Source organism: Phacochoerus africanus, chromosome 9 (assembly GCF_016906955.1).
Source record: "Phacochoerus africanus isolate WHEZ1 chromosome 9, ROS_Pafr_v1, whole genome shotgun sequence".
In the NCBI taxonomy this organism is placed as follows: Eukaryota; Metazoa; Chordata; class Mammalia; order Artiodactyla; family Suidae; genus Phacochoerus; species Phacochoerus africanus.
In genome coordinates, this window is record NC_062552.1 from 108,130,890 (window position 1) to 108,151,501 (window position 20,612).

The window sequence follows — 20,612 nt, forward strand, 5'->3', positions numbered from 1 at the left end:
CTTATATGTGGAGTCTAAACTATAGCACAAATGAACCTATCTACAAAGCAGAAACAGACTCTCAGACAAAGAGAATAGACTTGTGGTTGCCAAGGGGGAGGAGGGAGGAAGTGGAATGAATTAGGAGTTTGGGGTTCATAGATGCAAACTATTACATTTAGAATGGATAAGCAATGAGGTCCTACTGTACAGCACAGAGAACTATATCCAATCTCTTGGGATAAAACATGATGGAAGATAGTATGAGAAAAATAATGTAAGAATGTATACATGTATGTATAACTGGGTCACCATGCTATACAGGAGAAAAAAAATCGTTCTGAGGAAATAGCAATTTAAAAAAAAAGAATGTATATACATGTATGGCTGGGTCACTATGCTTTACAGCAGAAATTGATACAACACTGTAAATCAACTACACTCTAATTTAAAAGAAGAAAGAAAAAATAAAATATCAGAGAAATGAACAAAAGGTTGAGAAATACCCTAAAAGATACAATGCTTATTTTGAAGATGAAGCATAAACAGGGATTTAAAAAAATTACCTGGAAGCCTGCAAATTGCAGCTGTCAATCTTGGCTCTTTGATACTGTCTAAGCCTAGTTCCAATTAAATAAGAATGTGATTTCCAATACCCTTAATAGCAGAATCATATGGCCTCACAGCCAAGTAATGCTTAAAAAGGAATGAACAAATCAGAGACTCCCACCCAAGGACACGGAAGCTAACCCTATCGAATTGACTATCAATAATTAAGGCCTTTGATGCCTGGAATCATTTAGATAATAAGATCGCTTTGAAGTAAATAAATATCAAATTAGGATTTGTGGCAGTCACAGGTGTTTGGCAGGGCTGGCCTATAATCACAGCGAAAATGAATGCATTTTATTCAGCATAATTAGAAAAAGAAATGAAGTTTATATGCAAATTGTAAACCACTTTAGTCAAAGATAACCAGTCAGACTGCTTTTGGTAATTTAAACTTTCATTTAGATGAGAATTTGCAAAGTATCTATTTTCAATGCAATTTGAGTGCAGCTGGTTGCACTCTCCCAGTCAACTGAGAGAAAAATTTAAATGTCCCTCATAACCCTCCAGTCCTGTTTTGGTACTGACAGAACAACATATGCATATTTAAAACTAGACTTCTCTCACTCTTGTCTATATAGGATGTCAGGTTCAAAAGGTTATATGGGAGTTTTCAGCACCCAGCACCAACCCAAAAGAAATTTGTGGGAGGGAGAGAGACAACATGGTAAAGATTGAGAAGAAACATATTTGAATGCATGTAGAATTTAATAAGTGTTCTAAGAACACATTAGGAGTGTAAACATTGCTGTCGATTTTCCTTTTCCTCATATAGAGCTACATGCTTCTGAAGTTTTCTTAATTTCTTTCTCTGCCATATTGTAGTATTTACTTATTTGCTTTACCTTCTTCCTGTGAGACCATAAACTGCTTAAACCAAGAATGCTGAGCTACTTACCTCAGGTTTGCCAGAGTAGCCTGGACCATTATCTATCCCAAATAACTTCTTTTTTGTTTGTTTGTTTTTTAAATTTATAATGTGTTCCTTTCAGTCTTTCCCATGATAGCTTATTACAGGGTATTGAATATAGTTCCCTATGCTATACAGTAGATCCTTGCTTTTTTTCTTTTTATGTATTGTCATGTGTATATATATTAACCCCAATCTCCTAATTTCTCTCTCTCCCTCACCCCTGCTATCTCTTATGGTAACCATAAATTTGTGGTCTATACCCATGGGTCTATTTCTGTTTTGTAAATAAGTTCATTTGTATCATTTTCATATGATATTGGTCTTTGATTTACTTCACTGAGTATGATAATCTCTAAGTGCATTTATGTTGCCATAAATGGCATTTCATTATCTTTATGGCTGAGTAATATTCCATTATCTGTATCTATGTCATATCCATATACTTACCCCATCTTTATTCATTCATTCATCACTGGATATTTAGGTAGCTTCCATATCTTGGCTATTGTAAATAGTACTGTGATGAATACTGGGATGTGTGTATCTTTTAGAATTAGAGTTTGTCTAGATATATGCCCAGAAGTGGGATGGCAGGATCATGTGATAACTCTATGTTTAGTTTTTGAAGGAATCTTCATAATGTACTACATAGTGGCTGCACTAATTTACATTCCCACCAACAATGTGGGAGGGTACTTTTTTCACCACACCCTTTCCAGGATTTATTATTTGTAGACTTTTTAATAATGGCCATACTGACTGATGTAAAGTTGTACCTCATTGTAGTTTTGATTTGTATTTCTCTAACTGCTAGCAATATTGAGCATCTTTTCATGTGCTGTCAGCCATCAATAATTTCTTGTTAAATATTTGTGAAATTAAATTGGAATCATTCACCTGTGCTAAAGACAAAGAGTAAATTCAAGGGGAAAAAGCAGACCTTCTGAAAGGTAGGGAATGTGATATTGGAAAAGCAGCAAATTATTTTTTATACTATAATTTTTAGTTTTAGTTGATTTTTCCTCTGAACAGTTTCTAGCATAGTTTACAATTGCCAAGATATGGAAGCAATCTAAGTGTCCATGAACAGATGAATGCATAAAAAAGAAGTGATACGTATATAGAGCAGAATACTACTCAGCCAAAAAAAAAAAAAATGAAATTTTTCCATTTGCAACAACATGGATGGGGTTGGAAGGCATTATGTAAGTGAAGTAAGTCAGACAAAGACAAATACTTTACGATGTCACTTATATGTGGAATCTACAAAATATAAAAAACAGTGAATATCAAAAAAGAAGCAGACACATATAGATAAAAAAATAAGTAGTTGCTATTGGGAGAGGGTAGGAGGGAGGGTAACACAGGGGTAGGGAAGTGGGCAGTGTAAATCATTGGGTATAAGATAATCTACAGGGATATACAACATGAGGAATTTAGTGAATATCTCATAAATACTATAAATGGAAAGTAACTTTTAAATTGTATAAAAATTTAAAAATTAATAATTTTAAAAAATAATGGCTAGTTGGATGCAACTGATTTCCTATCGTACCTTTCTCTTTCTCCTATTCCCCTAGTCATAGTAAGCCACAGCTAATCCTTTTCTTGTTTGCTTGAACACTCTGATACTAAATCAGTCCACTACTATCTTACCGCCTTTTACAGATGCTAAGTGTTGTTAAACCAACATCCAAACTAATCATATTCACCTCTAAAAAGGTATGTTCATCAGCAATACTTTAAACTTATGGTATAGTATAGTAACTCTCCAAATTAAATGAGGATCAAAATCACCTATGGAGATTATTAGAAATAGAGATGCTTAGGCTCTGCATAAGATCAGCTAAACCAGAACCTCTGAAAATCAAGTGGATCACAAAAGGGTAGCAAGGATTAGGAACAATTGGTATTTATAAAGCACTTCACACAGTACTTATAACAGCAAATATTTATATGTATAATATCTAATTATTATCATTCAACAAATTCATATGAATACAATAAATACATGCCCAAAGGAAGAGATATATATGAGTATAAAATTATCAGAGGAGATAGTCTAAAATGGTGAGAAGGCCCCTGCTAAATATCTGGATGATGATGCCATCTGTCTTCGTTTGTTCTGCCCCCTTTTCTCTCTCCACTTTGCACAGTCTCACTTATATAGCAAGGCACATGTAAAACATGCTTGAAATATTTATTCACATCATTCACATACAGAGGCTGGTAACTTTTAGTGACATGCTTCCAGAAGACGATGGCCTTTGTGGGTCAGAGCCCTATCTGTCAGGTGCCAGGTATCTGAGAGACATACCTATTCTTTTTTTCCAATTGTAAAAACTCTATCTTTCACAGATGAGTAATCACTGGCTATCCGGGGAAATCTTAAGACCTGGAGTGCTCTTGATTTCTCCCCCTTTCGCCCCCACTTATGTTTTTATTCCTGAATCTTTTTTTTTTTTTTGTCTTTTTGCCATTTCTTAGGCCGCTCTTGCGGCATATGGAGGTTCCCAGGCTAGGGGTCGAATCAGAGCTGTAGCCACCGGCCTATGCCACAGCCACAGCAACACGGGATCCGAGCCGCGTCCGCGACCTACACCACAGCTCACCGCAACGCCGGATCGTTAACCCACTGAGCAAGGGCAGGGATCGAACCCGCAACCTCATGGTTCCTAGTTGGATTCACTAACCACTGAGCCACAACGGCAACTCCAAAGGGCATGTTGCTATTCCTGAATCTTAGCATGGCTAAAAAACATATAACCCAAGAGAATGAAGCTATAATGGTAGAACACTCAAGACTGTCACCTGAGACAGGAAGATGTTTGCTGTCTTTGTTAGGTGTATTTGTTAACTATCGTCGCATTATCAAGCACCAGCAAATGTGGCAGAGTTAGGCAGTAGGCATTTATTATTTCACCATATGTATAGATAGGGAATTAGATATGATTTAGCTGGATTTTCAGACTCTGAGTTTCTAAGAAAGCGTCTATTAAGGTGTCGTTTTAAAGTCGTATTGGCAGAGAACTACTTCCAAATTTACTCACAGGGCTATCCAGCTCTCAGCTCTCTGCTGGCTGTTAGCCACAGGCTTCATTCTGTTCCTAGCCACAAGGACCTCTCCATAGGGAAGTTACTGTATTTCTGATATATACTGGTAATTATAATCAGCATAAATTAAATAACATGGTATAAGGAATACCAAAATAATACTTTCTTCCTCCCTTCTTTCTGTATTTTTTTGCAATCTGGAAGCAGATATTTACCATCAGAATGATTCTTTTGTATCAATGTTTTCTTTTCACCTGTGTCCATATTGCCTTCTTAAACAAACAAACAAACACACCAACATTTTCTGAGTAGCAAACTCCCTGAGTTCTTAACTTGATGTCAGTGGGCTTCTAAACTGCTGTCCTTTCCACCTGGAAAGTCTGGGTTAGTCAGAGAATTTGGGAAGGCTGAACAGGAGAGTGGAAGTGGCAAGAGCAGCAAATGCAAGAGTCCATTCAGAGTTTGGTGAAGAATGGCTCCAGTCAGACAACACTCTGGAAGCAGATGCCCTAAGGGAAACTGTTCAGTAAAAGCCCTTCAAAGTACAAAGTCAAGTCCTACAGAATCATTATTTCTCTTTATCATATGACTCTGCTGGGGTTTTACTCTTCTGGGCATCTCCTTATATCTAAAGCTGCTGGCCTTTACTTATTGCTCAAAATTCATTTTCCAGACAAATACTGAAACACATTTTCACTATAGACTTTTTGCCATTTCCCAACCGATTGGGCCAAATTCAAAATTTTCCATAATTAATTTTTCCTACCAAATAACCTTGCTTATTAAATTATACTTATATCCTGAGTTATAGCTTTTGTTTAATTAATACAAGCAAATATCAAAAGTAGAATAATTAAAGGATTATGTATAATACAAAAGAAAAAGTGATGCAGTAATGCTGAAGAATTTCTGTTACTAAAATTGTTTGCAAATTAATTCCTTCTTCAAGTTCCCTATACAATGTCCAAGCTGTCAAGGGTGTTTAGTATAGAAGGCAAGTCTGATTGAGTGTTTAACACCATTGCCTTGCATAGTTTTTAAAGCAATTCTTAAATAACTCCTTAGCACTGCCCTCTGGCAGTTAATCTTTTCTCATCATGACGACAAGGTAGAAACCTCACCCCATAATCAAAAGCTACCAAACACCAATGGTTCAAGTTGTAGAAGTGAATAATTTACATAGCTTAATGAAAATAATAGCATATTTTTGTTTTTGCATGCATCTATACAAAACACTTTTTTTTTAATCAAATGTTATCCTTGCAATAACTCCGAGAGGCAGATAATATTACAGTATGAGCTGACCACTGAAGAAATAAACAGATGATGAGGAATACAACATAACCAGGGAGGCCCTTTTATCTAACTGTACATCCTGTACTTGCCCCATTCTATCAAATACCATATCCCAAGTTTTCACTTACCTCTCTATTCTAATTCCCAGACTTCATAGTAGGATCTCAGGAACAGAGTCTTCATAGAGAAGCAATATGCATTCTGGTCTTTTTAAAAATTTTTGAGTAGGCTATAATATAAATTCTTAATTACCACTGGAAATTGCACATGTTTTTAACAAGCTGAGAAGATCTTCTCACCCAAATTATCTCCTAATTGTCTTAACTGAATTCCAAATTTCTAGTTTATTCTTTGGGCTAAGATTTTCTTTGTATCTGTGCTGCTTTAGAAGGTTAACCTTTTACAGACCTTAACTTTTTAGTTTGAATGAATTTATTATCTTTCTTCTTTCCAAGACTAGAGAATCTAAGAAAATTTTTGGTGCCTGTAAGTTAACAAGGAGTTGCAGTTCTCTTAGTTAGATGATAGAGCCTAAGAAAAATACAAAACTTCAGCAAAAAAAGCTGTATGCACGCCATTTTCAGATATTTCTATATTAAGGCAATCTTGCAAGGAATAGAAGATAATTAAATACATTCTGATAAGGTGAGAAAGATGCCCCAAATAAAAGCAAAGGTTAGCATTGTTAGACAGGCTAATATTGGGTATCTTCCTTCCCCACTTTGCTTAACCTGGTGCTGACCCATGTGACTTTCAAATTCCCTTCTTTAAATATGTGTTAGTGAGTTTTTCTGCATTTTTGTAATTTCAAAACAATGAGTTTCAATTGAAAGTAAAATATCATAATTTTTCTTTTATCTTCTGGGTTCTTTATGCTACTGTGTTTTTTGCTTTATGTTATTATTACATTTCCCTTGTAAAATGATTTCATCTACTTACATGTGTTTTTAAGAATATATTTACTAGCATACATATATTTTTACCTGCTCATTTTGGTTTATAATCTGGAGAGCTAAATATTCACGATCCCTTCAGTTTCCTTGAAATAGTTCATGCTATGCCAGAAGTGCCTGTGATTCTAACGCAGAAACACAACTTTGGCAGTTTTATAACTTCAATCATACTCTGCATTAAAAAGAGATTATGTTTTAAGCCTGCCCGGAATATTATTTTTTGACCTTATATTTGGCAGAAAAATGTTAAATTAACATTTGGGGAAATTTCATTGTAAACATCAACTGATATTGAGAACTTTGAACTCACCAGTTTCTTTTACAACATAATTTGATCTCAGAAAATGGTACCTCTGCATGTTTTCTGGGAAAATATATACACATCAGAGCAGATGAACTGAACTCCAGGAAGGCATTTAGATTACGCTAGGGTTTATAATGGATAGTTAAGGAGATCATACATTTGGTTTTCGTCATTATTTTCTCCTCTAGATCATGGCCATCAAACATGAAATAGGAGAAAGCAAGAGCAGAGTAGATCACGTGGTAATGTCAAATCAAAGTATTCCATAATACCTGATGGAATCAACAGAAACTTTTAAAAATGTTGAACAAATCACCCTCAGCAATCGAAGATAGGAGCATGGCCACATAGACTAATACTATGTATCTATGATAGAGCTATCAGATAAAGACAGAGAGAGAGAGAGAGAGAAAGGACAGAGATGGAGACATATTTAGGACTTTGGCAGTGAATTTAGACATTTTACCTTGACCCACAAGCCTTAATGGCAACTAAGAAGTCTTACAAATGCCACCAGTCTGAGAAAGCAAATTGAGTTATTGTCTACATTTTAATTTTTGTGGCCTCCTAGGGTGGGGTGGGGTGGGGCAAGCAGGGCATAGAAGCCTTGAGGGAGCAATTCCACAGGTTGACACAAGTTGAAGGTCGAGTAAGGGAAATCTTCCTGGAGACAGCAGCCTTGGGTTCAACGAGACCCCTTAAAAACCCTGAAAGGCTGTGTATCTGCAGGATGGAGCCTGATGGAAACCTGTGTGAACTACCACATATTCAGCAAGAACCACAGTGTAACGCCCACCCCCTACAAGGTGCTCACCCTGGAGGTAGCAGATGGGCAAATTGAACTCTTCAGCTATGTGCTGCTGAAAGCACCTGTGGATGAGGCAGTTCTGGTGAGCACTTCCTGGGCATAGCAAAAAATGATGTTTTGAGTTTCTAGTATAATTTTGAAGTGGGAGACACTATAAAGATGCTTATGCCAGGATGGGAGACAATACTCCAGAATCTGAAAGGGGAATCAAAAGAAAAGAAAAGAGAAAGAAAAGAAAAGAAAAAGAAAGGAAAGAAAAGAAAAGAAAAGTTCCCGTGTGGCACAGTGGTTAACGAATCCGATTAGGAACCATGAGGATGTGGGTTCGATCCCTGGCCTTGCTCAGTGGATTAAGGATCCGGCCGTGAGCTGTGGTGTAGGTTGCAGATGCAGCTTGGATCCCACGTTGCTGTGGCTCTGGTGTAGGCTGGTGGTAACAGCTCCAATTAGACCCCTAGCCTGGGAACCTCCACATGCCGCAGGAGCGGCCCCAGAAAAGGCAAAAAGACCAAAAAAAAAAAAAAAAAAAGGAAGAGAAAAGAAGAATCTAAAAAGACTCCAGAATCTGAAAGCTTTAGCACAGAACAATCAGAATTCACCCTCCCTCCATTGATGAGAACATGATATTTCTAATACCTCACAAGGGAGAGAAGAGGCCAAATAAATATCTTACACAGCTTTGTCTGTTCTATTCTCCTTCTCGACATCCTCAAATTACTTAAATAATGTCAAAATATGAAATACTCAGAGAGAAGAAACAACAGGTTCCTATTCTGATATTTTGGAAGAGAGACAAAGATAAAACAGCCACACTAAATCAAAATGAACAGAAAGTTGGACAAAGACATGCAAGATGAAGTAAGATGGAAAAAGAATATCATGGTAACCAAGATATATGTCCTCTTCCTGTCATCATCATCATCATCTTCATCATCAAAAAAATTGAAAGAAAAATATTCCCGTAGACAACAAAAGGAAAAAAGGAAGAAAAATAGCATGATAATTTATATAGAAAAGAAAACTCAGTAAAATATAATGCAAGAATTAAGGTGAAAATTTATATTGAATGATTTAGGTTATAGATAAACAATAAAAATGTGAATTCAATAAATACATAACTCAAAATATAATAAGGAGTTCCTGTTTTGGAGCAGCAGAAACGAATCCAACCAGTAACTGTGAGGACGTAGGTTCAATCCCTGGCCTCGCTCAGTGGATTAGGGATCTTGGGTTGCTGTGAGCTGTCACAGATGTGGCTGGGATCCCACGTTGCTGTGGCTGATTCAACCGCTAGCCTGGGAAACGTCATATGCCGTGGGTGCGGCCCTGAAAAAAAAAAAAGATAATAAAATAGCAAAATGAGATTGTGATGGGGTAAACTGTGACTCCCAAAGATATGTTTCCCGAGAAATTTAGAATGTGACTTTATTTGGAATACGGGACTTTGCAGATATAATCAAGATAACGATCTCAGACGCTATCTCTCTGGATTAGGGTGGACCCTAAATCAAATGAAGAGCGTCTTTATAAGACAGCAAAAAGACACAGAAATATAGGAGGAGCGTAAATGTAGAGAAATAGGAGAGAAGGCCATGTGAAAATGTAGGCGAAGGTTGGAGGTATTGCAACTACAAGCCAAAAGATACCAAGGATTGCCAGTAACCAGCAGCAGCTAGGAGAGAGGCATGGAATGAATTCTCTCTCAGCGCCTCCAGAAAGAACCACCCTTGCAGGCAACTTGACTTCAGACCTCTGTAACTGTGAGAGAATATATTTCTGTAATTTTAAACCACGAAGTTTGTAGTAGTTTCTTACAGCAGACCTAGGAAATGAAAACAGTGATGAAAAGTGAGATCGCACAGCTAGGAAGCAAACCAAAGACAAAAACAAGATTATTACATAATTAATACTTAAATTAGAAACAGTGAGGATAGATAAGCTAAATATTAAATTAATTACAGAAAATGTAGCAAATGCTCTCAGTTTTCCCTAAATGCCTCTACTCGCTTTTGCTTGAAAAGAGAAGCCTCTTAAAAGACATTTCCTAGTCTCCCTTGCAACTACATGTCAGGTTGTTACTTAAGTTTTGGTGGTGGGGTAAAAAAGGAAGTGTATGTACATTTTCTAAAATGTCTTTTAAAGAAAGAATTAGGGATAATCTTTACCCTTGCTTAGTGGTCAACATGCAAGGGTTATGGATGGAAACAGAGTAGCCATCTTGGACCTAAAGATGGTCCCTGTTCAGGCTAGTAAAGCAACAAAATTAAAGCCAGTGGGGTTTCCAACAGTGCAGGACTTCCCTCTCAGCTATCAGTGCTTTTTCACCAGGCTTGTTGCACAAAAAAAACAAATGAACTTCTACCTTGTTTAAACCACGTATATTTGAGCCTTTGTTCTGAAGCCAGAATTTCCATCTTAAGTAACATAATTAGAGATAATATCTGAAATTATATTGAAAATATATTAGCGTTCCTGCTGTGGCACTGTGGGTTAAGAATCAGACTGCAGTGGCTCAGTTCTCTGTGGAGGCGTGGGTTCAATCCTCGGACGGGGAACTTCCGTATGCTGCAAGTGTAGCCATAAAACATATTTTATATGTATATATATAGAGAGAGTATGTGTAATTTTATATGTAGTACATATATATTATATATGTATAAATATAATATATATGTATATATTTTATGTATATCATGAATATCTGATTAACTTTTATAGTATCTGTTTTTATTTATGGGAAAGAAAGAGAGCAGACTTTGAAATTAAATTGGGATTTAAATGACTGAACTATTACATGCCAAAAGACTGACCTTAGATGAATCATTTCATCTATTTGAACCCTGATTCTTCATCTGTGAAACAGAGATAAAACTACTTATTTAACTTTCCTATGCCTCAGTTTTCTAAACTATAAAATGTGAAAACTAATATTTCCTCTTCATTTGACCGTTTTCAGGATTTACATAAAATGCTTAGAATAATGTCTGGCACGTATAAGGCACTATATGATTTTTAGTTACCATCATTATTGTCATAATTACTGTTATTGCCTGGTAATGTGTGAGATTTAAATGTGATAAAATATGTAAAATACTTAGTTTAATGTCTGACAAATAACAAATGCTATGTGATAGTCACATTATTTCAATTTTTATTATTTAGGAAGCACATTAAGATATATTTTCTCATTAGTCCCCTCCTGTCATGCTAATTGAGGTCACTTACAATAGAGCATAATCTTCATTTCCTACTTAATATTCCGATACTCTTTTGTTTTGGTTTGGTTTTTTAGGGCCACACCCATGGCATGTAGAGTTTCTCAGGCTAGGGGTCCAATAGGAGCTGAAGCCACCAGCCTAAGCCACAGCCAGAGCAACGTGGGATCCGAGACGCATCTGCGACCTACACCACAGCTCAAGGCAACACCAGATCCTTAACCCACTGAGCAAGGCCAGGGATTGAACCCACATTCTTTTGGATACTATTCAAGTTCATTAATGGCTGAGCCATGACAGGAACTCCTAATATTCTGATGTTCTTACCTCCGAGGTTTTGTCTTTCTTCAGATCATTTTGGTTCTTTTCATCATCGGATTAATTCTTTTAATGCTTGACTTAGTAAAATCATTATCTACTATGCACTGAAGGTTTGTGTCCTTCCCAAATTCATGTTGAAGGCCAAATTACCAACTTTATTCTATTAGGAGGTGGAGTCTTTGGGAGATTATTAGATCATGGAGTGGAGCCCTCATGATGGAATTAGAAGCAGAGATACCAGAGAGGTGATCTCTTTCTCTATCATGGGCAGCAAGAGCTCTGTCTGCAAGCCACAGAGAGGGCTCTCACTAATCATAGAATTAGCTGGCACCTTCATTTTGGACTTCCCAGCCTCCTTAACTATGAGAGAGAAATTTTGTTGTTGAAGCTACCTATCCTATGGTATGTCATTACAACAGCCCAAACTAAAATTCCATCATACTCCTTAAGGATTATAGAATCAAATAAAATTTCTCATTCTGTCTCACAAACCCTTTCATAAATATTCCAACATTCCTTTCAGCTTGTACCCCTTTGACCTGTGTTTTATACTCAAGCCAGATAGACAATTCATATTTTCCAAATATTTCTCACAAATTTCCCTCTCCACAGGTGTGCTTATGCTATTGTTTTCACTACCTGGAATGCTTTTTCTTCTTCCTATCTACAAACATTAAAGGCCTTTCTAAGCATTAACTCCTCTAACAAATCTCTCTGAGCATTTTTGACTAAATGTACTTTTTCTCTCTTCTGATTTTGAAGCTCTTTACAATAATACTAGCTCTATGATGGTTGCAATGAGAGCCATAGTACTGTGTACCATGAAAAATTAGCTACAGGCACATAGGAGACAATTGTTACATGGGAAATGAAGAACCTTCCCAATAGCTCCCCACTCCCACTGGGTTGCATAATTTAACACAGACAAGGAAGCCCAGTAACTCTTCCTTTAAGTTCAGACTTAAATTCTTAAAATTACAAAAGGAAACATTGTGAATTTTGGAATTAGCCACTGGTTTAACATAAAAACTCATTTCTGACTATTAGAACTGAATTAATTTAGTGTACATAATCTGTAATACTTCAAACAGAGAGACGCAAGGGCCTGCTGATTTGAGCTTGAAGTAATAAAATATCTCCTCTACATAATATTCCATAGATTGTAAGGTTTCATGGTCTTTAAAAGTTACCAAAAATTTTGTGATGGGTGTCACATATTTCAAAGTGAAGGCAAAGTCTAGTGGTGGAAAACATAAGACTTTGTGTTGCAAAATGGGTGACATCAAACGAGGTGATTGATTTGATATGCTGACTATAGAATCCTAGCAAATGTTCTCCACATTTTTCTGTGAGGCAGAGTGCTAGATTAAGGTGATATAAAGTTAAGTTAGATAACTTTTAATGCCAAAGAGTGTGGACTACAGTGCAGAAGACAGAAACATAAGCAGGTACTATCTGAGCTATGATTTGAAGATGGGTCAGAGTTTGCCAGGCAGGGAGGGGAATGTATTCATCAGCAGTCTCCAGAGAAACAGAACCAGTAGGAGCTTCTATATATAAGAATTGGCTCATGTAGTTATGGAGGCTGAGAAGTCCCATAATCTGTTCACATAGCTAAGGGTGATCAAATGCTAATCTCTCCCAGGAACATACCCAGAAATAATGTTTTTCCTGCTATTCTGGCTATCCCTTAGGGCAGTCACATTGACACAGAAAATTAACCATTATAGGGAGGAAAAAAAATTCCAGGCAGAGGGGCCTTTGCAAATCTTCAAACTCTGAAAGATCTAGTCTATGTAAAGAGTCATGAGATGCTCCAAGTGGGTGGCAGGGAATGGCAAGTGCTATCCATGAGGCAGAAGACCTCAGGGGCTAAGAATGTGGCTCTGATTTCTTGAGTTCATATCCTGACTACAATTTATTAACTGCACCTCACTGGGCAAGCAATTTAACCTCCCTGTACACCAGTTTTCCTCAACTATAAAATGAAAATAACTTTCTCATAAGGTTATTGCAAGGAAGCCATAAGTTAGTGATTATACTGTGCTTAGAATACTGAAATGTGTCTAGTACAGAGTAACCCAAAAAAGTGAGCATTAAATGTGTTTCTGCATGGTCCACAATAGTATGAACCATTGCCTTCTATATAAGTGGAGTATTAGATTTCGTGTGTATGGGTAGAGAGATGAAGGGAGAGCTAGAGAGACAGAGAAAGAGAGACAGAGAAAAGATACCAATGTTCATTTTTTTTAATTCTTAAGGTTTTGTTAAAGTATAGTTGATTTATAATGTTGTGATAATTTCTGTTGTACAACAAAGTGATTCAGTTATACATGTACACATATGCATTCTCTTTCACACTGATATAATTTTATAGACAAAAATCCTACTTTTTTTTTTTGTCTTTTTGCCTTCTCTGGGGCCGCTCCCACGGCATATGGAGATTTCCAGGCTAGGGGTCTAATCGGAGCTGTAGCCACTGGCCTACGCTAGAGCCACATCAACGCGGGATCTGAGCTGCATCTGCAACCTACACCACAGCTCACGGCAATGCCAGATCCTTAACCCACTGAACAAGGCCAGGGATTGAACCCACAACCTCATGGTTCCTAGTCGGATTTGTTAACCACTGAGCTACGACAGGAACTCCAAAAAATCCTACTTTTTAGATCATGGCTTTAAAATAGCTAAACTACAGAAATTCTTCAAAGTTTTTTAAAGATGGATTTTTTTTTTTAAGTTAACTGCCAATTAGAAAGAATTAATCAAGAGAGAATAAAATGGATTTCCAGTTAACCAGATTAATTCAATAAAGCTACTTGGTAAGATCAGGACTCAAAGAATCATAAAGATAGAATCAAATTCTCTCCTGTTCACTGGCTCCTATCTCTTTCTTGACTCCTTTCCCTGTTTCATTTCAGCTCCTTCCAACTCCTTGCCCCACCAGCCAGTATTATACATACCCTATGTCGTTTGCTTATTTCATGTTTTGAAAACTAAATGTAGATGAAAAACATTCTTCGTATCTGTCTTTTGTTATTTATTGGGCCAGCCTGAGATCCTCCTGATGTCTTAAAACTTCTCTCACTCATTCACATCTCTTCCTTTGCCCTCTTCACCATTGGTGCTATTCCTTTCCTGAGCGGTTATATATATTGTGTGTATCATGGAAAAAGATGTGGCTACTTAGCTATTCCCTTCAAACAACATAAGATGAATGAAATCACTCGGAGAAATTAAAAGTGGATAGTTGCTTAACATGTAACAATGACCTAGTATATTTGTATTTTTATTTTCTTTATTCCACCTGAGCAAATTCCTAAGACCGGACACATCTTTTTTTCCTGATTGATGGGAGAGTTCTTCTAAAATCGTACTTGTGTCCAGGGAGTTCCCATTGTATGTGGTTAACAAACCCAATTAGTATCCATGAGGCATGGGTTCAATACCTGGCCTCACTTAGTGGGTTAAGGATCCAGTGTTGCTGTGAGCTGTGGTGAGGTCACAGACGTGGCTCAGATCCCATGTTGCTGTGGCTGTGGCTGTGGCTGTGGCAAAGGCTGGCAGCTATAGCTCTGGCTGGACCCCTAGCCTGGGAACTTACATATGCTACAGGTATAGCCCTAAGAATACGAAGAAAAGAAAAGAAAAGAAAAGAAAAGGAAAGAAAAGAAATAAAAGAAAAGAAAACACATACCTGTCCATGGACACTAATGAGTAAGACCAGTCATGCTGCAGAATCTTTCTTTGATGCCAAATTTTATCAGGCGGTGCCCTTAGAAATGTATCACTACCATGCTGTTGCTTCTACTCATAGATGAGTTGAATTCAAACCATGGCCTAAATCTTAACAGAGTTAACCTTCAACTGGGATTGGGCACAGTTGAGGGATTTGCTTTTTTTTGTCTCTTTTGGTATCTTAGCTTGAAAGTCATATTTATCTTCAAAAATTCTTCCTTAGTATAATAGAGTTGTGCAGATCACAAGGGCTATCAGTGTTTTTCCTCTTAGTGTTTTTATTTCTTTATAACATCTTTTTGCCATCCTTTTAAATCTTATTATAATTAGTCCCCTCTGATACTACTCTTCATCCTTCAAAAATTTTATCACCTTTTTTTTTTTTTCTCAAAGCAAGAATGGCATTGATTAGACTGGAATGCTTCAATGGCTTACAGTGTTGCAATTTTCTCATTAAGAGAACCTCATGTCTGCGAACATCCACAGAGAGACTTGGTATTGTAATATAGACTAGGATAGGGTAGCTTATTTGCTATGCTTTTTGGTTCTCTGTCATTCATTTTTGGGGGTGTGAGGGTGGGAAAGGATACAGGCTGGAAGACTGACAGAACTGAAATGAGGCTGCTTAGAGTTTGAGGTATTACAAACTTTACCCATGTCTGTAATTTTAAAGCATTTTATCTTCCTTTATTAGTTTAATTCAACTGAATAAGTATTCATTGTGGATTTAGTATATAGCTAGACACTGGGAGAGGCACAAAACCTGGCACATGAAACCTCCTTCAGGAACAGAAGAAGAAGTCTTGGTACATTTGAGAGAACACTTCAGCAAAATGGGAGCACGCTATCAGATCCTTGATTTGTAAGCTATCGTAAGTTCAGGAATCTTGTCTAATTTGGTGATTGCATTTGGTTTTTAATAGATGGTCACGTAATTTCACTAACACTTAAACTCCATTTGTCTCAATTTCTGTCCATAAATGAAACATTTACACTAAATTGACTGTCATCCTTTCCTCTTTAATATTCCATAATTCTTGAAATAAGAATTACATAAGACCATAGGCCACAGAGTGCCAAATCAAATATAATACAGAGACTTTCTGGGTGAAACACAATTCTATGTATGATAAAGAAGTGGGGAAATAAGCAACTGCAATGATTAGGAAGTCCTGATAGAGGATGCAAAAACTAAGCAGTCTTGAAATTGGCAGGGTGGATGGCCTAATGGAGAGGGAACAATGGAATTAGCTATTCCATCATATGTACGATGTCACTGATTATGACATATTATTATCTTATGCATTCCTAAAAGGGAAAACAGTATCGGTTGTGTGCTTTGTCATCCCTTTGATTTTTGTAACTTTACATTTATTTTAAAAACTCCTTTATAATCATTTGGGCATAAAAGAAGACAGATTGATTGTCACAGGCACCTGAAAAGGTATTCAACATCACTATTGTCAGGTAAATGCAAATCAAAGTCAGAATGATCTATCACTTCACAACTGTTAGAATGTCTATTATCAAAAAGACAAGAAATAACAAGTGTTGGTGAGTATGTGGAGAAAAGGGCACAGCCACTGTATAAAACAGTATAGAGGTTCCTCAAAACATTAGAAATAGAATTACCATGTTATCCAGCAATTCTACTAACTTGAAAAGATATCTTCAGTGCCATGTTCATTATAGCATTATTTTACAATAGCCAAGACATGGAAACAACCTAAGTGTCCATTGAAGAATGAAGGAAAAAGAAAAAAGTATGTGTAAACACTCTTTTTTCTTTATATATATATAAAATGCATATGTTTTATACACACACACACACACACACACATCCCTATGCACTACTTTTTTCAGCCATAAAAAGATAACATTTGCCACTTGCCACAACATCAAGCTTGAGGGCATTATGCTAAGTGAAATAAGTCAGAGAAAGATAAATTGGAAAAAAATGGGTGAAGAGAGTCAAAAGGAACAAACTTCCAGTTATAAAACAAATAAGTCCTAGGGATATTTGTAGAGCACCAGCATAATGACTAGTTAACAACACTGTATTATACATTTAAAAATTGCTAAGAGAAAATCTTAAAACTTCTTATTGTACTGATCATTTTGCTGTACACATATATTTAATCATGGTGTATGCCTGAAACTAATATAATGTTATATGTCCATCATATCTCAACGTAAAAAAAAAAGTCTCCATTGTATTCATTTGGATATGAGTACATATGAATAGCTATAATCCTATGACCAAGTTTAATGAAACAGAATAAATGACAATTGCACCATAACTTCCACCTGACCAACAGAGTTGATAGGATCTTATGATTGAAAGACATCCAATTTTCAGAGATGTGAAAATGTGGCAAAGTAAATATGGCATCTAAAACATCAGCAAAATGAACTAGCATTCATTTTATGGCTGAGACTATGAGATGTTCAGCCACCAGCATGGTAAATGGTTTGTGTGGATATGTGGCTATTGCTCGGAGGAAAAGTCACAAGGCCTAGGGTTGAAAAAGCTAGGGGCAGGTCATGCAAAAGAAGATATAACACTTAGAAGTACTTCCAAAGAAGTACTGTTAAAAGATATACATGTATGAATCTAAAAATTCCTAATGAACCTTTCTAATCAGAGAACTTGCCAAATGTGAAACTGAGTTCTGAGAGTCTCATTATAAACTAAATAACACCTCCAGTTAATAACTGAATATCAAATAACCCAGATTTACACACAAGTAGAACTTAATTACATATTGAATGCTTTCATCTTAGTTCCCAGGGAGAGAAATAAAGAACTTAATTTTTTTTAATACCCTCTAGTTCATAGAGTGAAGGAAATAATGGATATTTCCTTCTGTTTTCTCATGGAAATAGCAATGATTCATTTTGAATTTCATTGAAATCTTTCAAGTGAAGGTACTTATACAAAATCTCCTCCAGAAAACAGTCAAATGCCTACAAGCAAAATGAAAAAGAACAATTCAAAAAGTGTATGCTTCTCCACTTAAGAACAATATTTAAGATTCTTATTTCCCACCATTTTTACCAAAAGGACTACTCTGCAGATGTCACTGGGGAGTGGATTTCATTACTAAACTTAAGGTCACAGGTGGTTTTGCACTGAAGCATAATTAAATTGTGCAGAAAGAATTAAAATGGCTTTAGCAAATAAGGTCTCCTTATTCAGGCTGAATAGTACAGATAGAATGCAGTGCCATGTTCAGGCTACAACCAGGCGTAGTTGGGCCTGGGGAGATTAATCTGGAGAGTAATCACTTGATGATCCCTGACTATGAATACTTAGTTGAAATTATTCCTCGGTCACTCTGGGATGGGAAAAGCAATCACTCATAATTAACAGGTCACTTTTTTTGTAGGAATATTTATGCAGGGCACGGAGAGGATGTCATAAGAGAAAACCCCTCTTGTTTAGGGAAAAATTAGTATGTGTGCCTGGGATGAACATGATAATCAAAAACTATTAAAGAGAAAGGAACTTATTAAGGGTGGAGAGGCCCACTTAATTGTGTATTTTCACGTGTGAATTTTGGCTATTTTGGCTGGCAGGGGAGCGGGGATGAAAAGTATCCCTGCTAGGAAATAGGTAGCAGAGTGGTCAGAGAAGCTATTCTCACTTTGAGAGAAATCAGTTCTTGTCAGTTAGGTTTTGAGGAAAGACACAAATAAGCACATTTGATACTTACTTTTTCCCCAAATAAAGATTTTTTTTTTGCTTTTAGCAAATCAAAATATAGAATCTTATTCCTCCAGACTCCAAAAAAGCTATAATTATATCCCCACTTGTGTCATGAGGTGTCATTTAAACCTTTTCTACATTACCCCAGTTAGATATTTGCCCAGTCAAGTCAAGGAATTAAAATCTTAAAAGTTACCTCCTAAAGCAGAACTACTGGACAATGTCTTTGGAATATATTATGCAACACTGTTTTATTTTATGTGCATTGTGTGTATATGTTGAGTGTGTGTGTGTGTGTAATATAATTGTCAAATAAATAAGTAAGCAAGTGGGAAAGATTAGTGTTAATTTACTGGATAAGAAAACATAATTTTTACTAGAGTAACAAAAATACTTGAATGTAATGATTTGCATTATTCACCAAGAAGGTCTTTTGAAAGATTCAGGCCACCAACTGGATTAATTAGATTGTTGAATTCTAAATTTTTCAATAGATATATAAATTATAACTTAACTGCTAGTCAGAAGCAAAGTTTAACATAGCTATTAAATAATTAGTTGATTATTCAAAATACATGTTGTTCTAGTATAGTACAAAGGATTCAGAGTATGTAAGCACAAACTCAAATTTTTAATACTGTTTCATTCCCTCCTACCTATTTCAAACAACTTATTTCAGGTCTTCATCCAGTAGGTGATGTAAGGTTGGTTTGGGGCAACACAATCAGATTAAGCTAATTTACATTCACATTGATGGCTGATAACTTATCTATTCAAGAAATAGGTACAATTTAAGATGGATTCATATTAACCTAAATACATGTATTAAGTAAATCCATAACTATGGGTAGTTCAAAAATATTCAAGAGGCACAGATATAGTTTGGAATTGAAAACTACTGTTAATAAAGCGCATCCTCTCCCTTCTTGGCTGTTTTCTTTACCTATTAATGCTTTTCCCAGCTTCACTTTTTCTTAAAATACACTATAAATATAATATATATATATATTATATTTACAGTGTTTTTGTTTATTACAAAATGTTAGAGAGACAGTTATGAGTTGAGAAGAATGTCCTTTTTTTAAATTTTTTTTATTACTCAAATGAATTTATCACATCTGTAGTTGTATAATGATCATAACAATCTGATTTCACAGGATTTCCATCCCACAGCCCAGGCACATCCCCGCACACCCCAAACTGTCTCCTCCAGAGACCATAAGTTTTTCAATGTCTGTGAGTCCGCATCTGTTCTGCAAAGAAGTTCAGTCTGTCCTTTTTTCAGATTCCACATGTCAGTGGAAGCATTGGATGTTGGTGTCTCATTGTATGGCTGACCTAGATAGTTTCTAGGTCCATCCATGTTGCAAAAGATGCTGTTATTTCATTCTAAGAGTTCCCATCGTGGCTCAGTGGTTAACGAACCTGACTAGGAGCCATAAGGTTGCGGGTTCTATCCCTGGCCTTGCTCAGTGGGTTAAGGATCCCGAGTTGCTCTGAGCTGTGGTATAGGTCGCAGACGTGGGTTAAGGATCCCACATTGCTGTGGCTGTGGTGTAGGCCAGCGGCTGCAGCTCTGATTAGACCCCTAGCCTGGGAACCTCCCTCCACGGGAGCGGCCCTAGAAAATGCAAAAAGACAAAAATAAATAAATAAATAAATAAATAAATAAATAAATAAATAAAATAAATCTAGAACGTCCTTTCTAAGAGT